At 39.2% G+C, this 19,762-nt stretch overlaps 1 protein-coding gene and 1 pseudogene across 1 annotated transcript in view; one reads left to right on the top strand and one right to left on the bottom strand.

Annotated features, from left to right (window-relative positions):
* The window catches only part of LOC148759297 (broad substrate specificity ATP-binding cassette transporter ABCG2-like), a 103,520-nt gene that overhangs the window by 41,744 nt on the left and 42,014 nt on the right, over nt 1-19,762 (top strand). The gene's annotated exons all lie outside the window — the stretch shown is intronic.
* Nucleotides 11,129-11,633, bottom strand: LOC109439742 (deoxycytidylate deaminase pseudogene; annotated as a pseudogene).

Genomic DNA, 19,762 nt, shown 5'->3' with positions numbered 1-19,762 from the left:
AGGGAGAAGAGGGGTCACTGCACAGAGCTTGGCGGGACGATGTCCCAGGGGAGGGCACCTAAGGTGGTGCCTGATGCTAACTGGGTGAAAGGGGTGGGTAAACCTGCAGGATGTGAGAAGGTGTCTGTTAGACCCCTGGTGGCCACAGAAATCTGTACAGCAAGTGTTTTCATCATCTGGTCTGCGCCTTCTTAAACTAATATGGGGTGTATGGTCTGAATTTTTGTTTTTTAGACATGAATATATCAGTGGATACTACAGTGTGTCATCTTATTTCTTTGGAAAACTATTATCTGATTTACTACCCATGAGGATGTTAACAACTATTATATTTACATGTATAACATACTTCTTCACAGGTAAGCAATATGACAGAAGGTATGTGTGTTTAGTCTTCAATGTGAGGGGAAGATAATTTCATTTCACAAGAATATATATAATTTCTTTACACAAGCATATATGCTGGTGTCCCAAAAAAATGTATACACATGACTTGTATTCATGCTTTGTTATTGGTATACATTGAGTATTACAATTTTAATACTGTTTTTTCCTTTCTTAAAATGTGTATATGTTTTTTGACACCCTCTGTATATATTAAGATAGTGAACGATAGCAACTTTGAAACTTATTGGTTTAATAAAGCACTTGTTTGATAAATGTAGACAGATTCATTTGTGCATTGTATTTAGGATTCACCCCAGGCTCATTGCCTCAGAATTTCCATATATTTCCTGATACACACACATACAAAAGAACTATTTATATTTTTGACAAAGCTATTGGAGAAAATGCTCTGATTGAGCTTCAACTTCCATTGATCAAAAAAGAGGTGTATCAGACAGAAGTAGCGTAGAACCAAGATCCTCAGACTCCTGACTGCTGGTCTTATGGCTGTTCCAAAATCTTCAGATTGTCTGACCCATAATTGTAGCGCATTATAGTGTATAATGCACTTTTATGAAATGTAATTTCACGCCATCCTCAAGCCCAAGCTCTGTGGTCCTTTGTCTCAGAGACTTGGGTTCTGAGGTTCTCCCTCAGGTAGTGAAACTACTGGGAGCTCACGTAATCCTCGTCTTCCCAGTTTCTTCACCAACACAGTTACAGCAAACACTGAATAATGTGGTGATGTCTGGGTGAAAAGGGTGTGCTCCTGACAATTCTCCTTCTCTGAAGAGAAGCCAGTAGAATTCTGGCCAGGTGTGCTGCCTCCAGATCTCCATCTCAGGCACTCAGAAATTGTTAATAATTCCCCATAAAGAAGCATAGGTGTTACATGGCAAAGTGCTAATGCAGTAAGTATAAAATAGAAAATTGCATGATCATTTTATGCAATTATATGGGGTGGGGGGAGATCAATGAAATTAGTGACCTAGGATGGTTTGATAGGGGATGAATTTTTTTCATTCCGCTATGAGTTTCTCAAAATAGAATGTTATTTGCACAATAAACAATCCGAGATACACAGTGACCTAGGCAGTTGGATTAACCCCTTCTGTCTTCCTAAGGACTGAAACCAGTGGTGGAGTCTTTCTTCATCATGTTGTTTACTCTCTTGATGGTGGCTTATGCGGCCAGTTCTATGGCACTGGCCATAGCAACAGGTCAGACTGTGGTATCTGTAGCAACATTTCTCATGAACATCACATTTGTGTTTATGATGGTGAGTAGAAGCTTCTTTTGTGAGAAGTAATTATTGCCTCTCCTTCCTTCCTGCAAATTCACCTGTTATGGCAAACCTGCTTGGGGGATTCGGTAAATGGGACTTTTAGCTTTAGGGAAGCCAAATATTAAGTACAGCTCATATTAGGGAATGTCCCAACTTTCTTCACTTTACCCAGCCTTTTATGCTACTGTTAGTTAACAACTTTTGTTGCAAATGAGATTTTAAAAGAGACTTCTTGGTGACATATAGTGAAACCTTGATAAATGGGAACTTAAAAAACCAGAAAATTTTTCACTGGAAGAGATCTTCATGAAAATGACAGCTTCATTGCCTGACTTTGGTCCCTCCTGTGTTTTGAAAAGTACTAAAAAATACTGAAAAATTCAAACTTCACACAGTACTAGGTCCCCTTCTTTCTGAGTTCCTGACATTCTCTTATATCAATATATTTCTGCATACCTTTTTAAAAAGTTATTAATCCTAATCTTACATGCATCTATGTTTTACACACATAGAAAAATAAGCAGGTGAAGGGAACCAGTTGTAACATTTCCCCTCCTACATGAAGTAAACAGGAATGCTTAATTTATTTACTTACTACCCAAGTCCTTTCTGCTAGAAAGGAGTAGGTATCTTTAAAGCTTGGTAATAAGCACAAACTCTTGCCATTGGAAACAACTAATCTAAACTTTACTGAGGAAGTGATAAACCTTTATTTCCTAAAGTATCATCCAATTAATAAATGTCCTTCGATATAGAAAAATGTTTTTTGTTTGATATATTCGAGGCTTTGATTTATTATTGTTTAATGGTTTATATAGAGAACTTTTAAAGCCCCTCATAAAACTGTATTTTACTGGGAGATGTTATATATTAAACACTTGGTTAGATCAAGTTACAATGTGTGTAGTGACACGAGCAACATTGTCATTGTTATGCCCGTCCCCCATGGCAGTGCCAGTGAGGAGAAGTTTTGTATGAACCTCTTCTTATGTACCCATCTGTTGCTGGAGCGGTCCTTCCTGGGGTCTCCATTGCAATACTGCTTTTTGTTGCTTTAAATGAAGGTGTTTACCATATTTTATGCTATACTTCACCACGTTATACTGTGTACCTGTCTAGGCTATGGGTTACTTTAGGCATGCATTCTGAACCCCAAATTATCCCTAATGTCATTGGGAGATAGAATGCAAACCCTGTAAATAACAAAACTTGCTGTGTTATGAAGTAGAAAGGGGCATGAGGGGCTCAGGATATGTTCATTATGTCTGTTGGTGGGAACGTACAGCGGTCGTATCATTAAAACAGGCAGTACTTATGGACCTTCCATTGTGTGCAGTCACAGAGAAAGTAAAGCCGTCACAAGGATCTTCTAATTAAAGGAAACAGAGATATATTGTCATTCCTTTAAAACCATAAACAGCCTCAGCTATAGAGAGGAATATCCATGCAAAGAGGATATGCTGAGTCTTCAGATGAGTGGACAGGATTTCCAGAAAGACTTGGCCCCAGCAGAAATGTTTACAAGGTTGTAAGGGACCTAAAGAGGATATTCTCTATATTCTCTAGAATTCTTCATGAAATCTCTCCACCAGTCCTGATTCTTCATATTTGCTCTTTGTAGTTATTTGCCGGGCTGTTGGTCAATCTCAGAACCATAGTGCCGTGGCTGTCATGGTTTCAGTACTTCAGCATTCCTCGATACGGCTATGCGGTAAGTTTTCCTCCTCTATTACCATGGGTGGGTCATTGTTCCCAAGCTAGGAACAACCAAAATAAAGCCTGAGCATCTCATGTCCCCAGACAAGGACTTGGAGGTGTCCCAGGAAATCCATTTGGGGACCAATGAAGGAGAGTTTTCTATTAAGCCTTAGGTCACCGTGATGATCACCCGAGTTTTCCCCAGTCACCCTGCTGTTTGAGGTGAAGGTTGTCGAGATAACTCATAGTGAAGGAGAAAGATTGACCACTTGATGTAAAAAAAACCAAAACGGGTTTGCTTTTAAGGGCAACAGGAAATAGTTGAGACAATGGGAGACTGTTATTCATATTTTACGCATATATTGAAAGGGAATTTAGAAGAAAAACCAAGACCATATAATATATATCAGCTCCAAAGAAAACTGTATGTATTGATGTAATATAATTGAGTTTCTGACTCCCTAGAATTATAAGTGCTTTTGATTAAAACAAACAAGAATGTACGAAAGATGTTACTGTGAATTAAGAATAGTCATTGAGTACCACCGTATCATTTTAATTATAGTGTTTATGGGATTATAACACTGGGGAGATAGACAGGAAGGGGTCCTGGGGTAATATAGTCAGAAGTCTCCCTCTTGGCCAAATACTTTATTTCCTTTGTATGAGAAGCCAAAATCCCATCGTTAGACCTCTTGATTGCCAGGAAAACTCATTGTAGTTGCCTTGGTGTGACAAAGACTGTGCATGTGATATTTGGTTTGTTTTTAGAAATAACAATAAAGTTAAACTAGGAGGATAGGATTGTGATAATTTTTTGGAAAACTTTTGAAATTTAGAAATACTTACCTTTCCCCGCTCCTCCTTGTGTTTCAGGCTTTGCAGCATAATGAATTTTTGGGACAGAACTTCTGCCCAGGACTCAATGTAACAGCAAACAATACCTGTAGCTTTGCCATGTAAGTTTACACTCCGTGCCATAATGGGTTTGCTTACTGTGTGGTGTGATGTGGAAAGGCCACTGGGCTCAGAGCTGGTGTGAGTCCCTTCAGGTCTGTGACTGCTGTGAGCCTAAGTTTTCTTATCTGTAAAGCGAGTTGTTTATTAATGCATGTGAAAGTGCTGTACAATTTGTAGGTATTCTACTACAGTCAGATTGTATTTATGTTGGAGAAATGGTTCTTGTGTGTTGTTTGTATTGGAAACTTTAAATGTTCCTTTTGCTGTTTTGATTGTGGGTGTGAGTTTTGATTTTCAGAACATCTGAGTTTGAAATGAGCTGCTTTGGTGTTTTAGCAACGCCTTGCAGTGTCCGCTCTGTATGGCTCATGTGAAGTGTGTGGAGCCACAAACTTATGGTTCCTGGGAGCCCAACCCATGGTCAGGAGTAAGAGCTCAAAGGGCAGCAGAAGCGGAAAGGAGTGAACCTTTTCCTGCCACAGTCCTGGCACGTGCCCCTTCCTCTTCCATTTATGAGACATCGTGAAATCAAACCCTGCACAGTTTTTGTTCTTATTTTTAAACTGACTTGGAATACTACCTGTCGAAGGAGGTATCCCATAGATGGAGAAACACATATTTCAATAAGCTGAGAAGGAATCCCATTTCTTTGTGTAATGTCAGTGAAACAAATGTCAAGTAAACAAAAGCCAATTTTAATAAACTTAGAAGTTGTTTTAAAAATTAACGCTTTCCTTTTCAATGATTGTTGTTAATGGTTTGATTTTGGTTAATTAATGATAGAAAAGAGAATGTTGATATTCTAAATCTCATGACCATTCCAGTAGAACAGAAATAATTTTTAACAATATCACAAATGCTGTTTTGAAGTAGTTGATCCTTGAACAACATGCATTAGAACTGCAGGGGCTCACTTACGTGGGGTTTCTTTTTCTGTAAATATTGTAAATGTATTTTTTCTTCCTTACGATTTTTTAAATTACATTTTCTGTAGCTTACTTCATTGTAGGAATACAGTATTTAATACGGATAACCTACAAAATATGTGTCAATCAACTGTTTATATTATGGGTAGGGCTTCCAGTCCACAATATGCCATTAGAGTTAAATTTAATGGGGAGTCAAAAGTTATAATTGAATTTTTGTCTGTGTGGAGTGTTAGTTCTCTAGCCCCCGACCCTGTGTTGCTCAAGGTTCAGTGTATTTCCAGAAACCTGTATGAAAAGAAGTTTTCTTTATTCTGCTAACTCACGCTCTTTTGATCTGGGTATGATGTTTGTTTTGGAACTAGTAAATGCCAAGAGTCATACAAAAATGGTACCAGGTAATAGCTGTGTCTGTATTTTTAGTACCAGGTGCTTGTCTCACCTGTGACAGGTACGGCATCCTGCCCTCCTCCAGCTACAAGGCCTACACCTGATTACGGGGCCTGCTGGTGAGGTCTTGTCGCCGAGCCTCTGAGATGCTCATTCCACTCTTGGTGCAAGAGCTGAGCAAGTACAGCTGTGGCAGGAAGCCCTTCCTCGCATCTCCTCCTAGTTTGGAATTCTTAGCCTGCCTTCTTTTGTATGGGTGGTTTGTGGGTAATGAGTTCCCTAAAGGGTGTTGATCATATTTGTGAGGGCCCTAGATGTCACGTGTTAAAGCTGAGGTTTTCCCCATCAGGAGTAAGTGAAAAATTACTTGGTAAATGTTTCTGCCCTTTGAAGAGAGCAGCATCATAGATTTGGAAACAAATGAATCAGGAGAGGCAACCTACTTCAAAGTGTGAGTCTGTGAAGCTAAGTTCCTTAAACCTTAGTCTCTTCATGTCTTGAATTTGTATAATATTTACACCATTGGATTATATTAGGAATTAACTAAAATGTTATGTGCAGGTTGCTTAGCATAATATCTAGCATAATTGTAAGCGCTCATTGTTACGTATTTTATATGCAGAAATAGTTATTTAAGGCTTGATAACCTATATGCTTCTTTAATGAAGGAACAGTAATATATTGAGTGAAATTGGACAGATGGTGAGAATGAAGTCACATTCTGTTTCTGTTGCATTTCAGCTGTACCGGCGAGGAATACTTGATAAACCAGGGCATCGACCTCTCATCTTGGGGTCTGTGGAAGAATCACGTGGCCTTGGCATGCATGACTGTTATCTTCCTTACAATTGCCTACCTAAAGTTGTTATTTCTTAAGAAATTTTCCTAAATTCCTCTCTGATTTACATTATTTGTCTACACATTAAAGTGGAGCACTTTGATTTAAGTATTCAATGAAGTATTTTGTTGTCTTCTTTTCGTTTACCATCATACTGTTGTGCAGCCAGAATTATTTTCAACAGAAACTGTCACAGAAATTACATGAACTGAGTTATACTTGAAATAACCCAAGTCATAAACTAGTGATATTCTGTACTGTTTATAAGTTCATCTAGTCAGACAGTAACCACAAGGGAGAAGTGTAGTTTACTTTATTGACTAAAGAAGAACTGAATCTAGAAACTCGTGACAAGTTACTAATATCTCTGGTATGAGTTTCCTCATCTTTAAAATGAATAGGTGGGTTAGGTGCCCTCTAGCTTCAATATTGCATGAATTTATAAAGTGCCATTATTTAATAAGTAAATAACAAATGTGTTGATGCTATAGTAGAAGTATGAAATCTAAACTATGTTGGAAAAACTCCGTGTTATTTATAATGTAGTAAAGCCATTCTGTTAGAAAAAGCTTTGATTAGCCGTGTAAGGTGAGTAGGTCGTACTGAGATTTATCTATTGTGGAATTAGACTATCACAGGGGTCCTGGCTGGGCCTTTGGACTGCAGGTGTAGAGAGCCGGGAACCTGGTGACTTACCCTTCCTGGGGTAGTTCAGTGGTAGGATCTGGGTGTGCATCAGATCACCTGGGAACTTGGCTCAAATGCAGATGTCTGGGCCTGCGAGCCCAGCTGCATCCGTATCTCCAGGGCACCAACATAAAGAACTTTATGCCAGGAGTTGGTAATTTCCAAGTTTTTTCCCAGCTCTGCGTATTTTGCTTATGATATAATAACTGCTATAACTGGCCCTATATAGGTTCTTTTCTTTCCCACATGTACATCTCAGTTATTTTGACATTATTCTAACTTTTATACTAATAGGTAAGTATTTTTTAATTTCTTTTTTATTGAGCGGTAATGTAATAAAAAGTACAGTTCCTTTGTCATAAAAGGATCACATCCATGCAGTTGATGAGAAAGGAATTATCAGCATGTGGAAGCCTCTGTCAGGCCCCTGTACCAGTCACTACTTCCCCATGTCTCTCTGGGTTATTTTGAAATGAAGTGTGTATACTCCCCTCTGTGCTATCATGAGAACATCACTGCAGCTCAATTTTGTGTTCCTGTGTGGGTACATACAACCTTAATGATATCCCCCCCCCTTTTCATAAACTTTTAATTCTGGAATAATTTTAGATTTACAGAAAAGTTACAAGGTAGTATAGAATGTTCCCATATAGGCTTTGCCCAGCTTCTCTTAATGTTAACATTTTGTATACATGTTATATGTCAAAACTAAGAAATTAACATTGGTATATTACTGTTGATTAAACTGAGCACTTTATTCATATGTCACCACTTCCCCACTAATCCTCTTTTACTGTGCCAGGATCCAGTTCAGGTGATCACATTGTATTTAATTTCATTTTTAAAAGTTAATATTTTTCAGTATTACATGAATTAAGTTAACTGAGGATCACCAGCGTGTAGACCCCTGTGACTGGTCATGTTGGAATGTCATTTAGCATCAGGAGGTGCCCGGCCATATTGTTGCTACATCATTCTAGGGACATAGCATTCCATTTTATCTTTGAATGATAAGGAACATTTTTTTCTTTTTATATCATTTGATGAATACATCATCTTGTAACCTATTATCACATTCTCTCTTTACCTGATTATTATATAACCATCAGGGTCAATCAATTTTTCCTGTTCTTGGTACAGTTCCTTCTTTTTCCATAACCCTGTCTCACAGTTCTCTGTATATGCTCTTCCTCACACAGGAATATAATCCACAGGGAATATATATGTATAAATATACACATATACACACACATGCACATGGCTATAATTCATATACAAAATATACTTAAGCAAAACAGCCATAAATATTAACAATACCTACTTTTATAATTAATAAGAATTTAAATGTATCCTGTGATACTTATACTCCTTTGTATTACAATTAGCTTTTCATATGCCTATTTTAAAAATTATTATAGCAAAAAGCACATATAAAGCTACCATCCTAGCCATTTTTACTAAACATTTAAAAAAGTTTATTCATTAACAGATCCATATTTATCTTTTCATTTCTCTGTAATAGGAAGCCAAAAGTAGGTAAACTTACTTTTGATATTTAATAATTTTTATTATTTAACTTAATAAAACTCTAAAGTTTCAAGTTAAGAAAAGATTTTGGGAAACTATGGTTAAGTGTCTGTGTGTGTATATGAGTGTGTGTATATATAATATATATGTTATATATATATTATACAACATAATTATTACTAAAAAGTGTTATCAAGAATCTTTTATCTATTTAATTTATTAGCTCTCAATAACAATATGAGATTTTAAAGTCAATCATTGTCCAAGCTATTGAAAAATTTTGTAACAGAGATAACATGAACTTATTTTTATAAACCCAGGTAGAACAAAATATTATATTTAAAGTTAATAACTTTAAAAGACATGTCTATTCAAACCAAACTTAAACTAGCTTTTGCTACAGGAAGGAGAGTTCTTGGCTATGTGCAGGAAAGAATTTCAGAACAAGCCAGATAGCAAAGCGAAAGTAGTTTATTGGTTAGAGACCTACCCCATAGGCAGAGCAGAGGTTGCCTCTGAGGGAGAGACAACCTTGATTTGAGGTGTGGCAGTAATTTTCATTTTGGTACGTATTTTACATGGAAATGAAAGGGAGGAATATTCTATTAATTTCAGGAAATGGGTGGGCTTTTCTGAGAATCGGTGATATACCCTCTCTTTGTGCTTATATAGTCAATTCTGGAGTGTCATGGCGATGGTGGGTGTGTTATATAGTATGAAAATATATTTTGATGAAGGTATAATGAGACTGGAGGTTACTTGGAGGTCACCATCTTGGTCTTGATCAGTTCTGGCCTGTTTGTACCCCAACCTGGTTTATTGGTTTTTGTCCTTGGCTGATGTTTTGTTTCCTGTCCCCCGGGTGTCCTGCCGTATCGTATCTCATTTTAATATTAAATATTTACTAGATCTGGAAAATAATGGGTTAGTTTCTATTATATTTCTTCATTTATATAAGCCAATTAAATGTTAACAATACCTTCTGGAGGTAAAAAAAACTCTATACCACATATAAAACATACAAACAAATAAAAACAGATTACAACAAGATCAGAACATAAACAGAATTACTAATAATTCTAGAGAAGACACAGATTTTTTTCTTTTAGATTTTAATAATATTGGTAAGCAGCCGAATTACAACATGTCCCAGAATATGGAATACAAACCTCAGAGACAAAACAAAAATTCATAAATATACAAGAGCACTTTAAAACAGTAATTATCTTTAGGATAAAGAAACCATTTTGTCAACAAAGGTGCCGGGCATGTTTATTAAAAATGAAATGAGATTAAAGGTGCACAGCCACATATTCCCTAAGGCACAGTGATTAGGAAGGCGAGATTTGTGTCAATGAAGGAAGACATATGGCCAGGGGCACAAATGAGCTCCCATCACCAATAGATCTGGAATAAACCACCTTGAGACGGGCTGAATTTCCTCACATTTCACTTAGAGGATAGGAATTAATTTACTCCCCGGTTGTGGAGTGGCCTTGGAGGTAAACCGAGTTGGCACGTGGAGGAGTGACAACATGTTTCCAGGTGGCAGAAGTGGTGCCTGACCCACCCTCCCATCCACACAATCCCCACCACCACAGCAGAGCGTGGTCTCAGGGACGACAGGAGGAGCCAGGCTGCCCCCTCTGGGAGCAACTCAGTATTCAGATAAACCAGTGTAAGACCTCCTTGTGACCAAAACAAAAATAAGAGTCAAAAACAACAGAGACCCCCTCTCCCAGAGGGACAACGTGCCACACTGTCCAGTGGGTAGCAGGACGGCAGAAGCAGAGAGAGTATCCAGAGCGCAGTCGTGCTCATCGACTGTCAGGACAGATGCGCCATCCTGTCTAGGTGTTTTTGGATGGGTGGGTGGGTGGGTGGGAGTTTCCTTAAATCTCTAAAGCACATACTTTAATGCCACTGTCATGTGGGTCCTAGTTTTTTTTTTCCTGAAGGGCACTGCATGTTTTGCTTCATTTGGGCCAGATGTTCTGTTCATCCCGCTAGGAACACAATCATTTATTTGTCCTTCCAGCACATGTAGCAGCGAGAAGCAGCTGTGAGATGCACTGGATGACAAAGACATGCTGATGCCCTTCTGCACAGCCACCAGCATCCCAGTGAACCGGGACACACAAAGGGAGGCACCCCACTTCAGCCCTTTGTGGCAGGCCATCTACAGGTTCCTTTATCTTTTAAACCCTAAATCAATAGCTTAAACAGATGTAGATTCCACGTGACAGGAGGGAGAGTTAGGAAGATTTGAAACTTTATATTTTTTAGATGTCTACTTTTGCTGAACTGGCTCTTAAGAAGTTACGTGTAACTTCAAGATGAAAGGCATCAGCAGCTCCTGAGAAGAAGATGATCCCAGTCTTTTTGAGGTTTCATGAGATATAACTCACTGAAGCTTCTGAGTCGCTGCTGTTAATTGACAAAGTCAGTGACAATCTTGCGGCAGTTTAGTGTGAATTTCCTAAAGGTAACCCCAGCCATACCAAACATGAGCCTCGCAGCTGTTGTCTCCTCACCATCTTGGTATTTATGGGACATGAAAATATCTTCCTGATACCTGCCTGGATGATGAGTTTAGCACATTCATTACATGGAACAAGGCCATATACATAGTAGTAGAGCCTTTCACGTTGACCGAGTTTTTGTTCCGATGGCATTCAGTTAGGCATGGCACACATAAGGGTATTTGGTATCCAGCTTTCTCTCTGCTGTCCTCCTGCAAGGCAAGAGGTCATCACTGTACCCATTTGGCTGCCATTCCATTGTATCCGACCCCGACAGTCTTGTTTTCTGCATTCACGGTGCAGGCTCCCACCTGGGAATATGGACCTTTGCTTCTCTGTGCCAAGAAGAAAGCCAGGAGATACTCGGGCCTATCCAAATAGTCCTCGTGGTTTTTGCAGAGACCTAGACTCATGCTGGATCTGCAGGCCAGTGCTGATTTCCTCTGTGTAGGGGAAAGGCAAGAAGACACAAAACTTTTTATTTGCCCTTGACAATTTTAAGGAGGCTGCACAAAAGGGGGGTCAGATTTAGCAGACTTCAGCTGCTTGTGTTCTTTTTTTTTTTTTTTTTTTTTTTTAAGATTTTTATTGGAGAACAGTGTGTACTTCCAGGACTTTTTTCTAAGTCAAGTTGTTGTCCTTCAATCTTAGTTGTGGAGGGCACAGCTCAGCTCCAGGTCCAGTTGCCATTGATAGTTGCAGGGGGCACAGCTCACCATCCCTTGCGGGAGTTGAGGAATCAAATTGGCAACCTTGTGGTTGAGAGCCCACTGGCCCCTGTGGGAATTGAACTGGCAGCCTTCGGAGTTAGGAGCATGGATCTCCATCCGCCTGAGCCACAGGCCAGTCTTGCTTGTGTTTTAAAAGTGCCCCTTTCTCAATTTTTTCCTTTGGTTTCCCAGCCTCAGGCAGCTGTGGACTGGGTTTGTATTTCTGATTACTCAGCAGGAAGACCTGATGAAACTTTTAAAATATTCCTTTCAGACTGAAAAATCAACTTCCAATTTGGCCAAATTTCTGATCAATTATTAAATCCTGTTCAAATATACCAATATTCATAATCTTATATCTCAATAATATTTTTAAAATTTCCACCTTATTGGGAAATAAGCTTTAATGCAACTTTTGGAGCAAAATTAATGTAAGACCAGGCCTTATTTTAATATAGTATAATATATAATGTAATATAATGTAATCTAATGTAATATAATATAATATAATATGATACCAGGTCTTATATGATATAATAGAAGACTGCATCTTATATTAATTTTTGCTCCAAAAGGTGCATTAGAGTTGATGGTCCAGCTAGGTCTTATAATCAGGGAAACACGGTAGGCCCAAGAAACTAGCTTCACAAATTTTTTCTCCTGCTAATCTAAATGTAGAAGAGAAAAATATTCTATTCTAAGTTGTCATTTTTCAGTAAGGTTAATGCATTTAGATTTAAAAAAAAAAAAAAGCACAAGTTAGCCCCATATTTTCTCTCATTAGCAACAACCTGGTAAGTTTTGCGGGAGGGGCAGGGTAAGTTTTGGAGTTTTGATTTCCTATAATTTAAATTGTTTTCAACCAATCGAGTCTGGGAAATAGTGTCTGGTCAGTAGAATGCTGCTTCGTGAGTGCCCCTCCCCAGTGGGTCACTGCCTATTCTATTATCTTCACAGTGGAAAGCTGACCCTTATATAATTTCCAAAGCTAAGCTAATGGCTTTGACTTGGAACAAAACCCCAAATTAATTACATAGAATGGCCATCAGATGTCACCACATGTCCAATACTCTCAGACAAAGACAAAAAAAGGAATACAGGTACATGAAAACTGAGGGTGTCCCCTGAAAAAAATCACAAGTCAGATAAAGAACCAGTGAGTCTCTCCTTCACATTCGCTGTACTGACCTGGTACCGACATGAGGGAACAAACCCCCATGACTTTTTGAGCTGCACCTATGGAACCTTTCCTGAAAGAATACCCCACCCTGGCGCAATAAAGCCATATGCTTCTATCACAGAGTGAGGGTTCCCAAGATTCAAGGCGTTGGAGGGTCAGAAAGAGATGGCACCCAGAGTCCGATGAGCCTCAGGGGGGTTCTGTGGACGTCACGCTCGGACTCGAGAGAGCGGCACCCCTCTCTGTGTCTCCAAAACTTTGCCCACATTAGGGGCCAAATGTTAAACACAAAATTATTAACTTCCGTGGCTGAAAGCCTTTTCATAAGCAAGGTCTTACTGAGCCAAAAATGCTAACAAATAGACCAGTCCTGGGGCATGGAGACTAAACCACCAGCAACATGTCTAGATGGGAAAGACAGCATATCCCCTGGCCCAGAGTATTGCAAATGTTTTAATACATCAAGTTGGGAGAGGGGGAAGAAAGGGGTAGCTTGAAAGATTTGTATGAGCTATAGACAAGGGGTGGAGAAGGTGAAGTGGGGCCAGCTCTGGGATAGGCCCAGAGTCTGCATAAAGAAATGTTCACCCCTGTAGATTGGCTGGGACAATGGTCCTGGAAGCCCACGTGTAAACAAGGGGAGGCTCCTGGAGTTCAACAGTGCCTGGCTAAAATAATCTGCAGAAATAGCCACCTGGAAATTAATTTGAAGTTCCAGCAGGAACTCGGAGGGTGAACATGCTGTCTTTTCCACCTAGCCGTGCTGCTGGCAGTTTAGAGTCCATGATCCAAGACAGGTCCTTTTGGCTACCATTTTTGGCTCAATGAAACATTACTTACCAAAACACTTTCAGCCATGGAAGTTAAAGGAAAAAACACACACATATATACATATATATATTTTTTAATCTAACAGAGTGTATTAAAAATGCTGTAAGTTCGGTGAAGAGAGCCTGTCATAGGTCCCTGTGGGAGCTTTGTTATTAGGGAACCTGATTCATGCAGTTACAGGCCCAGGAAGTTTGTTCCTTTAATGAGAAGAGTGCTTAGGTTGCTCTTCTGTATAATAAGCCATATCCTTTATTAATATTAAACAAATCTGTATCCTTTGCCTGTGAGTTATGCTGACAGTCCATCACACACTGATACTTGTGTGAAAACTGCACAAGCAAGCCCCTCACTGGTGTGATTATTATAAAGGATATAACCACCTCCATCCCGCCCCAGCCCCCACCACATCTCCCAGTTATTTTTGAAGTTTTCAAAGTGAGGCTCAAGTGATTTCATGAATGAGCCTGTCTGCTCCCTTCACTGGAGGACATCTTCACTGTCTCTTTATGTCATGACACTGCCTACAAAAGCACATGGCCACAACTCACCCCTGCTAATGCCATTTTAGATCTCCACTGTGTGTGTCAAGGGTGTGGACTCTAGATGGCTCCAAAGCTTTCAGTTAGGATTGTAAAGAAATGCTAATTTTGATAATTCTGAGGTTTGATTGCAAGGTACATAAAACGTGACAGTGACTTCAGCAACGTAGAGATAGTCCAGCAGATCAATAATGTCATCAGAGATCCAGGCTCTTCTGTTTACTCGTTCTGCCTTCTAGAAAATTAAAAGAAAGAAATGGGAAAAGAGCTTACAGAGAAAATTTACAAATAGACCAGTAATCATAAAACAATATAAAAGTTTATTTTCACTCACTAAGTCAAAGAAATATAAGTTAAGACACTGATAAGCCATTTGTTATCGGTCAAATTCTAAAAAAATTAAACTTAATATTCTATCCAGTTTTTGTGAGAGTTTAGGAGAAGAAACCTTTTAAATTGTTGAGAGATTGAATTTGGCACAAACTTTTGTGGGGAATTTGGGCACATGTATTAATAATTTTTCAATGGCATAACCCTTTGCCCCAGCAATTCCCTTTTTGGAACTTATCTGGGTGTGTGCAATGACATAGCTACAAGGGTGTTCCGTGAATAATAGGAAGATTGGTTAAATTTATTATGGTATATCACAAACCATCGAAAACTGCAGCACTAAGTGTAAAGTTGTAGCAAGGTAATAAATGACAGGGAACCAATAGAGCAATTTACATAATAACAGCTATGATTTGCTGAGGCTAACCAGGCAGAGATTATGACTCTGTTCAGTGCTTTACACAGACATTATCTCGTTTAATCTCTGTAACTACCAGGGAGATTGTTTCCCTTGATTACCAAAGACCATCTAAAGACTAAGTAACTAGTTCAAGTTCAAATCTCCAGGCTGTGGGAGAGCCAGGATTCAGACACAGACTATCTGATTTGAGATGATACCCTTCATCTCTGTGCTTTGTATACACTCATAAGCTCACTTTTGTTTTTTAAGAATATATGTATGCATAGAAAAGACTAAAAGAAGATGTTATGTGGCTGAAGTGTTAAAGGTGATTTTTTTTCTTGTTTGATATGCAATAAGAGAGAAAAAAAGTCTAATTAAATGGAAAAGAAAAAGTGCCAGATTGAGAACACATTCAGTGAGAGTTTCAATACTGGGCTGTATAAATACTGGGCAGTTACTCTTGTTAGATAAAATAATACAGATGTCATGAGGCAGAGGGCAGAGGGCTGTGGTCTAAGAAAAGCTGAGTCACCCATTTGTTCTTATAACTTTTGCACTTGTGCAAATTGGTGTCCTCTGGACTAGGTGACTCATCTATAAAATTTGAAGGTCATCTTTAAGTTTCTCCCTCTGTAATATTCTAAAACACTAAAAGAGACAACCAAAATACCAAAACACTAAGACACAACAGGCCATTTGAAAATAATTAGCCCCAAATAAAGTGCTAACTTGTAAGTTAAAATGACTCTTTCCTTTACAGTGCAATCCATTTATGTAATTCTGGCTTTAATCTGAATTTGTCAAACAGGATTTGATGGCAGTGGTCAACTTGAGAAAGTATTAGGGGGAGGTTAAGATCTAATATAATTTTAGTTAGCAAATTCACTGACATATCAATATGAAATAAATCACAGGTGTAAATATTTTAAAAATTAGACCAAAAACAAGGCAGAAAGTTTTTTGTTGTTTATTTTAGTGGTTTTAGCCCTATTTTGGATGAGAACATGACTCTGTATTGTTATGTGTCTTTGTGTGTACATTTTCCTGATTAAAAACAGACACTGGGATTTTATTAATTAATTTTACCTTTAAACAAAATTCAATTTCCTATGTAAACTATTGTATATATGCAGTATATCGTATCAAGTTTGGAAAATTACACTACATAGAAGAAAAAAGAGAACTATAATGTTATTACCCAGAAAACAAACATTTTCTTGTATTGCCAGCTAGTTTTCAAAGTATAAGTTATTGTTTTGTTTTTGTTTTACATAGTTGCAGAATGCTATAGACAACTTAATATCCTGTTTTTTTTAAATGTGCTTTTTACCAGTTTCATGTGTGTTTTCTTCATTTTTATAAGTCCCCTCTTGGAACTGTCTTCAGAGTTTGGTGGAAAATTTTTCATCTTTACTTATATCAATAAAGTTTTATTCTTTAGAGTGTTTTTCAAGTTTGCAGTTATTAAGGGCCAGCTCTGAAGAATTTTTTCCAACGTTGGTTTAAAATGACAAATGTATTTTTATACAGGTTTTTAAGGTCCTTTAAACTGACTCAGAAATTTAATGCACAACAACAGTTTCACCCAAGTGTTTGGGCGCATCATAGACTTACACTTTTAAGTCCTTCAAAAATATACAGTATAGTATTTTTAATATTCTAAAAAAATTATGTGTAAGCAACTTATATGTGGCATCTAAAGAACAGAGTAAATGAACAAGCAAAACAGAAATAGACTCATAGACACAGAGAAAAAACTGATGGTTGCTAGATGAGAGGCAGGTTGGGGTGGGGGAGAAGGTGAAGGGATTAGAAAGTACAAATTGGTAGTCGCAAAATAGTCACGGAGATGTGAAATACAGTATGGGGAGTATAATCAATAATGTAAAGATTATGCAGGGTGTCAGATGGGTACTGGACTTATCGGGGGGGATCACTTCATAGGTTATGTCAATGCCTAACCACTGCGCTGTACACCTGGAACTAATATAATACTGAATGTCAACTATAATTAAATATATTTATATAGTCATGGAATGTACAGCACAGCACAGCGAATGTAGTCAATGGTATTGTAATAGCTATGTACCATGTCAGAGGGGTAGTAGAATTGCGGGATTTTCACTTTGTGAGGGATGTAAATATCTAATCATCATGTTGCTTTGTGCACCTGAAATTAATTTTTAAAAATTATGTGTAATTAATTTTCTTATCTAGGCCTCTTGATAACACTTTCTTGTATGGGGTGAAGAATTAACAGTAATTCCTAGTATTGCTTAAAATAACTTAACTAATGATATTTTTGTTTGTAAATGAAAACCAGAAACTAGATAGATGCAAGTACTAATTTCTGAGAGTAGATGCAGCTGGTGAATTTTGGCGTAGCCATACACACTCATAAAGCCTGATAACCAACCCTTTTCCTCAATCAGCACAATCACTTTCCAGGTTTTTTTCTACATGATCCGTGTCTTGCAAAGATGTGTTTAGTACAGGAGTGTGGAAAAATACTGTTAACTGTTTTCTGTAATATTTTCATTCAAATAGTTTTTTTTCCACCCTTCTTTCCCCGTCGATATAGTTCCTGATTTTATTGACCTTGGGGCGCGGGAACCTAATTTCTCGGAAGCTCATTCAATAGAAGACTGCCTTCTTGCTCTCGGTGGGCAACGTTATAAATTGAAAAAACCAAGGTGTCAGCGTCCCCCGGTGCTTAGGGGCGCAGGGCACCGTTAGTGACCAAATCCGTCAAGGCCAGACGAGGTATTGATCAGCAGGGGTAGCGTCCTGTGATGACCATGGCTAATAGCAAACTGTCCATCTCGGAAGAGCCCTGGAGAAGAAGTTTTGGGACTGTTCTTGTGTGCTCGGGGAGAGTCGTCTTCGTTTCCCCTGCCAGCGGGCAGGTGGCTGCCAGGTGCGGTGCGGAACTTGGTACCAGTGCTACAAGGGTCGTGGGCTCCGCCCTGACGATACACGCAGCCAGGCAGGAGGCGCCACGCCTTTCGCCCTCTGACCAGCACGGATCCTCAGAGAGCCCGGGCGTGTGGGGGGGACTTCGCCCTGCGCTCTCCCCGCCCGCAGCCGCAGGTGTCGGATGTGAAGCCCGCATCCGCGCTGCCTGCGCTCGCCTCTCGCCGCCGGGGCTCGCAGTCCGCCGCTCCTGACCCGGACCCCGACCCCGACCCCCGGACGACGCCTTCCCAGGCTGTGCGCGCGCCTGTAAGAGTCGGGCCCCGCGAGGAGGGCTGCCCGCGGGGCTGTGGGTGACAGTCCGGGAAGGTCGCCCTCCGGCTCTGCTTTGCCGCGCGCCCGCTGAGTCTTAAGTCGGTGGTTAAGCATCCAGTCCCTTGAGCGCAGGAGGGGAGAGGGAGACCTGGTCGGTCCAACAAAGACTGGGGAGACGCAGAAAGGAACCGGGAAGATTCTGGAAAAGCTTCATGATTTAGAAAGCACAGTACAGGTGCTTGATGTCATTGCGAAGTAGGAGCTGCTTAGGGAATGTTCGGAAGGTCTGGCGGACTCATCTCAGCGTTTATGTAGATGATTATTAGTGCTCTGCCTCTCAGCGCACGGACCCTGACATCAGCCCTTGAATTGCCAAGAGAGTAAATGGTATTTGAGATGTGTGTCGCTTGAAAGGTCGGTGGGTATGTCGTGTACATTTGGTAGAAAGTGGAGAACTGTTTAACTGAGACGATTAGGTTTTAATTGGTCCCTCCCAGTTTCACTTGAAAGTGAATATGAAATGAGAACTGAAAATGCAGACCGCTTTTTCAGAAAAGGATGCGTGGGTGCAACTGTTTCAATATGTGCTAGTGTGTGTTAAGGGCCCTTTGGTCAAACTCTAGCTTTTCTCCAAATGTGTGAAACTAGAGCTGATACTGGATGGATGAAAACTTAGTGAGCATGGAAGTTACTACAAGGTGGGAGAAAAGTTTGTTAACATTAGTGTTAATACTTTAAAAGGATTAACCAATATATTTATTCTTTTTCTTATCCTCAGGACATAAAGTTTGTCCACAACTTTGTATGGTTTGCTGAAGAGTTCTAGAGCTCCCTTTTGTAATTTTGCTGTGGATAGTTTAAAGATTATTAGAGAAGTTAGAAAAACACAGAAATATAGAAGACCATAAAAGGTTAGATTGCAAACCAGCGAACAGTTAAAGAATATACTTGCAATGTTGTGTAGTTTTATTTTCTTGCCTATGGTGGAAATATTGAGGCTCATTGCACTATCAGAAAAAAAAAAACGTACATTCATAATAACAAATGTTTATTGCCCGTCTTTGCTCCAGACCCTGGGCATTGTGGGGGTTAAAAAAAATTAATACTTTTCTTCCCACCTTTTAAGTTCTTCTAGCCTGGCTAATACATTAATAGAGACAGATTAACAGGAGAAAATCAAAATTTTAATACATGTGCATGGGGAATTCACTTAAGCATGAAAATCCAAAGACAGTGAGGCAGCATTGGGTTTATGACATTTTGGGACAAAGGAGAAGGGGTGGGGACAGGGTCTTAGATTTCAGGAGTGAGAATGGGGGAT

This window comes from Rhinolophus sinicus, chromosome 1 (assembly GCF_057876585.1).
Source record: "Rhinolophus sinicus isolate RSI-liver-muscle chromosome 1, RSI-T2T, whole genome shotgun sequence".
Lineage (NCBI taxonomy): Eukaryota > Metazoa > Chordata > Mammalia > Chiroptera > Rhinolophidae > Rhinolophus > Rhinolophus sinicus.
This window is presented reverse-complemented; position numbering and strand designations above follow the sequence as displayed.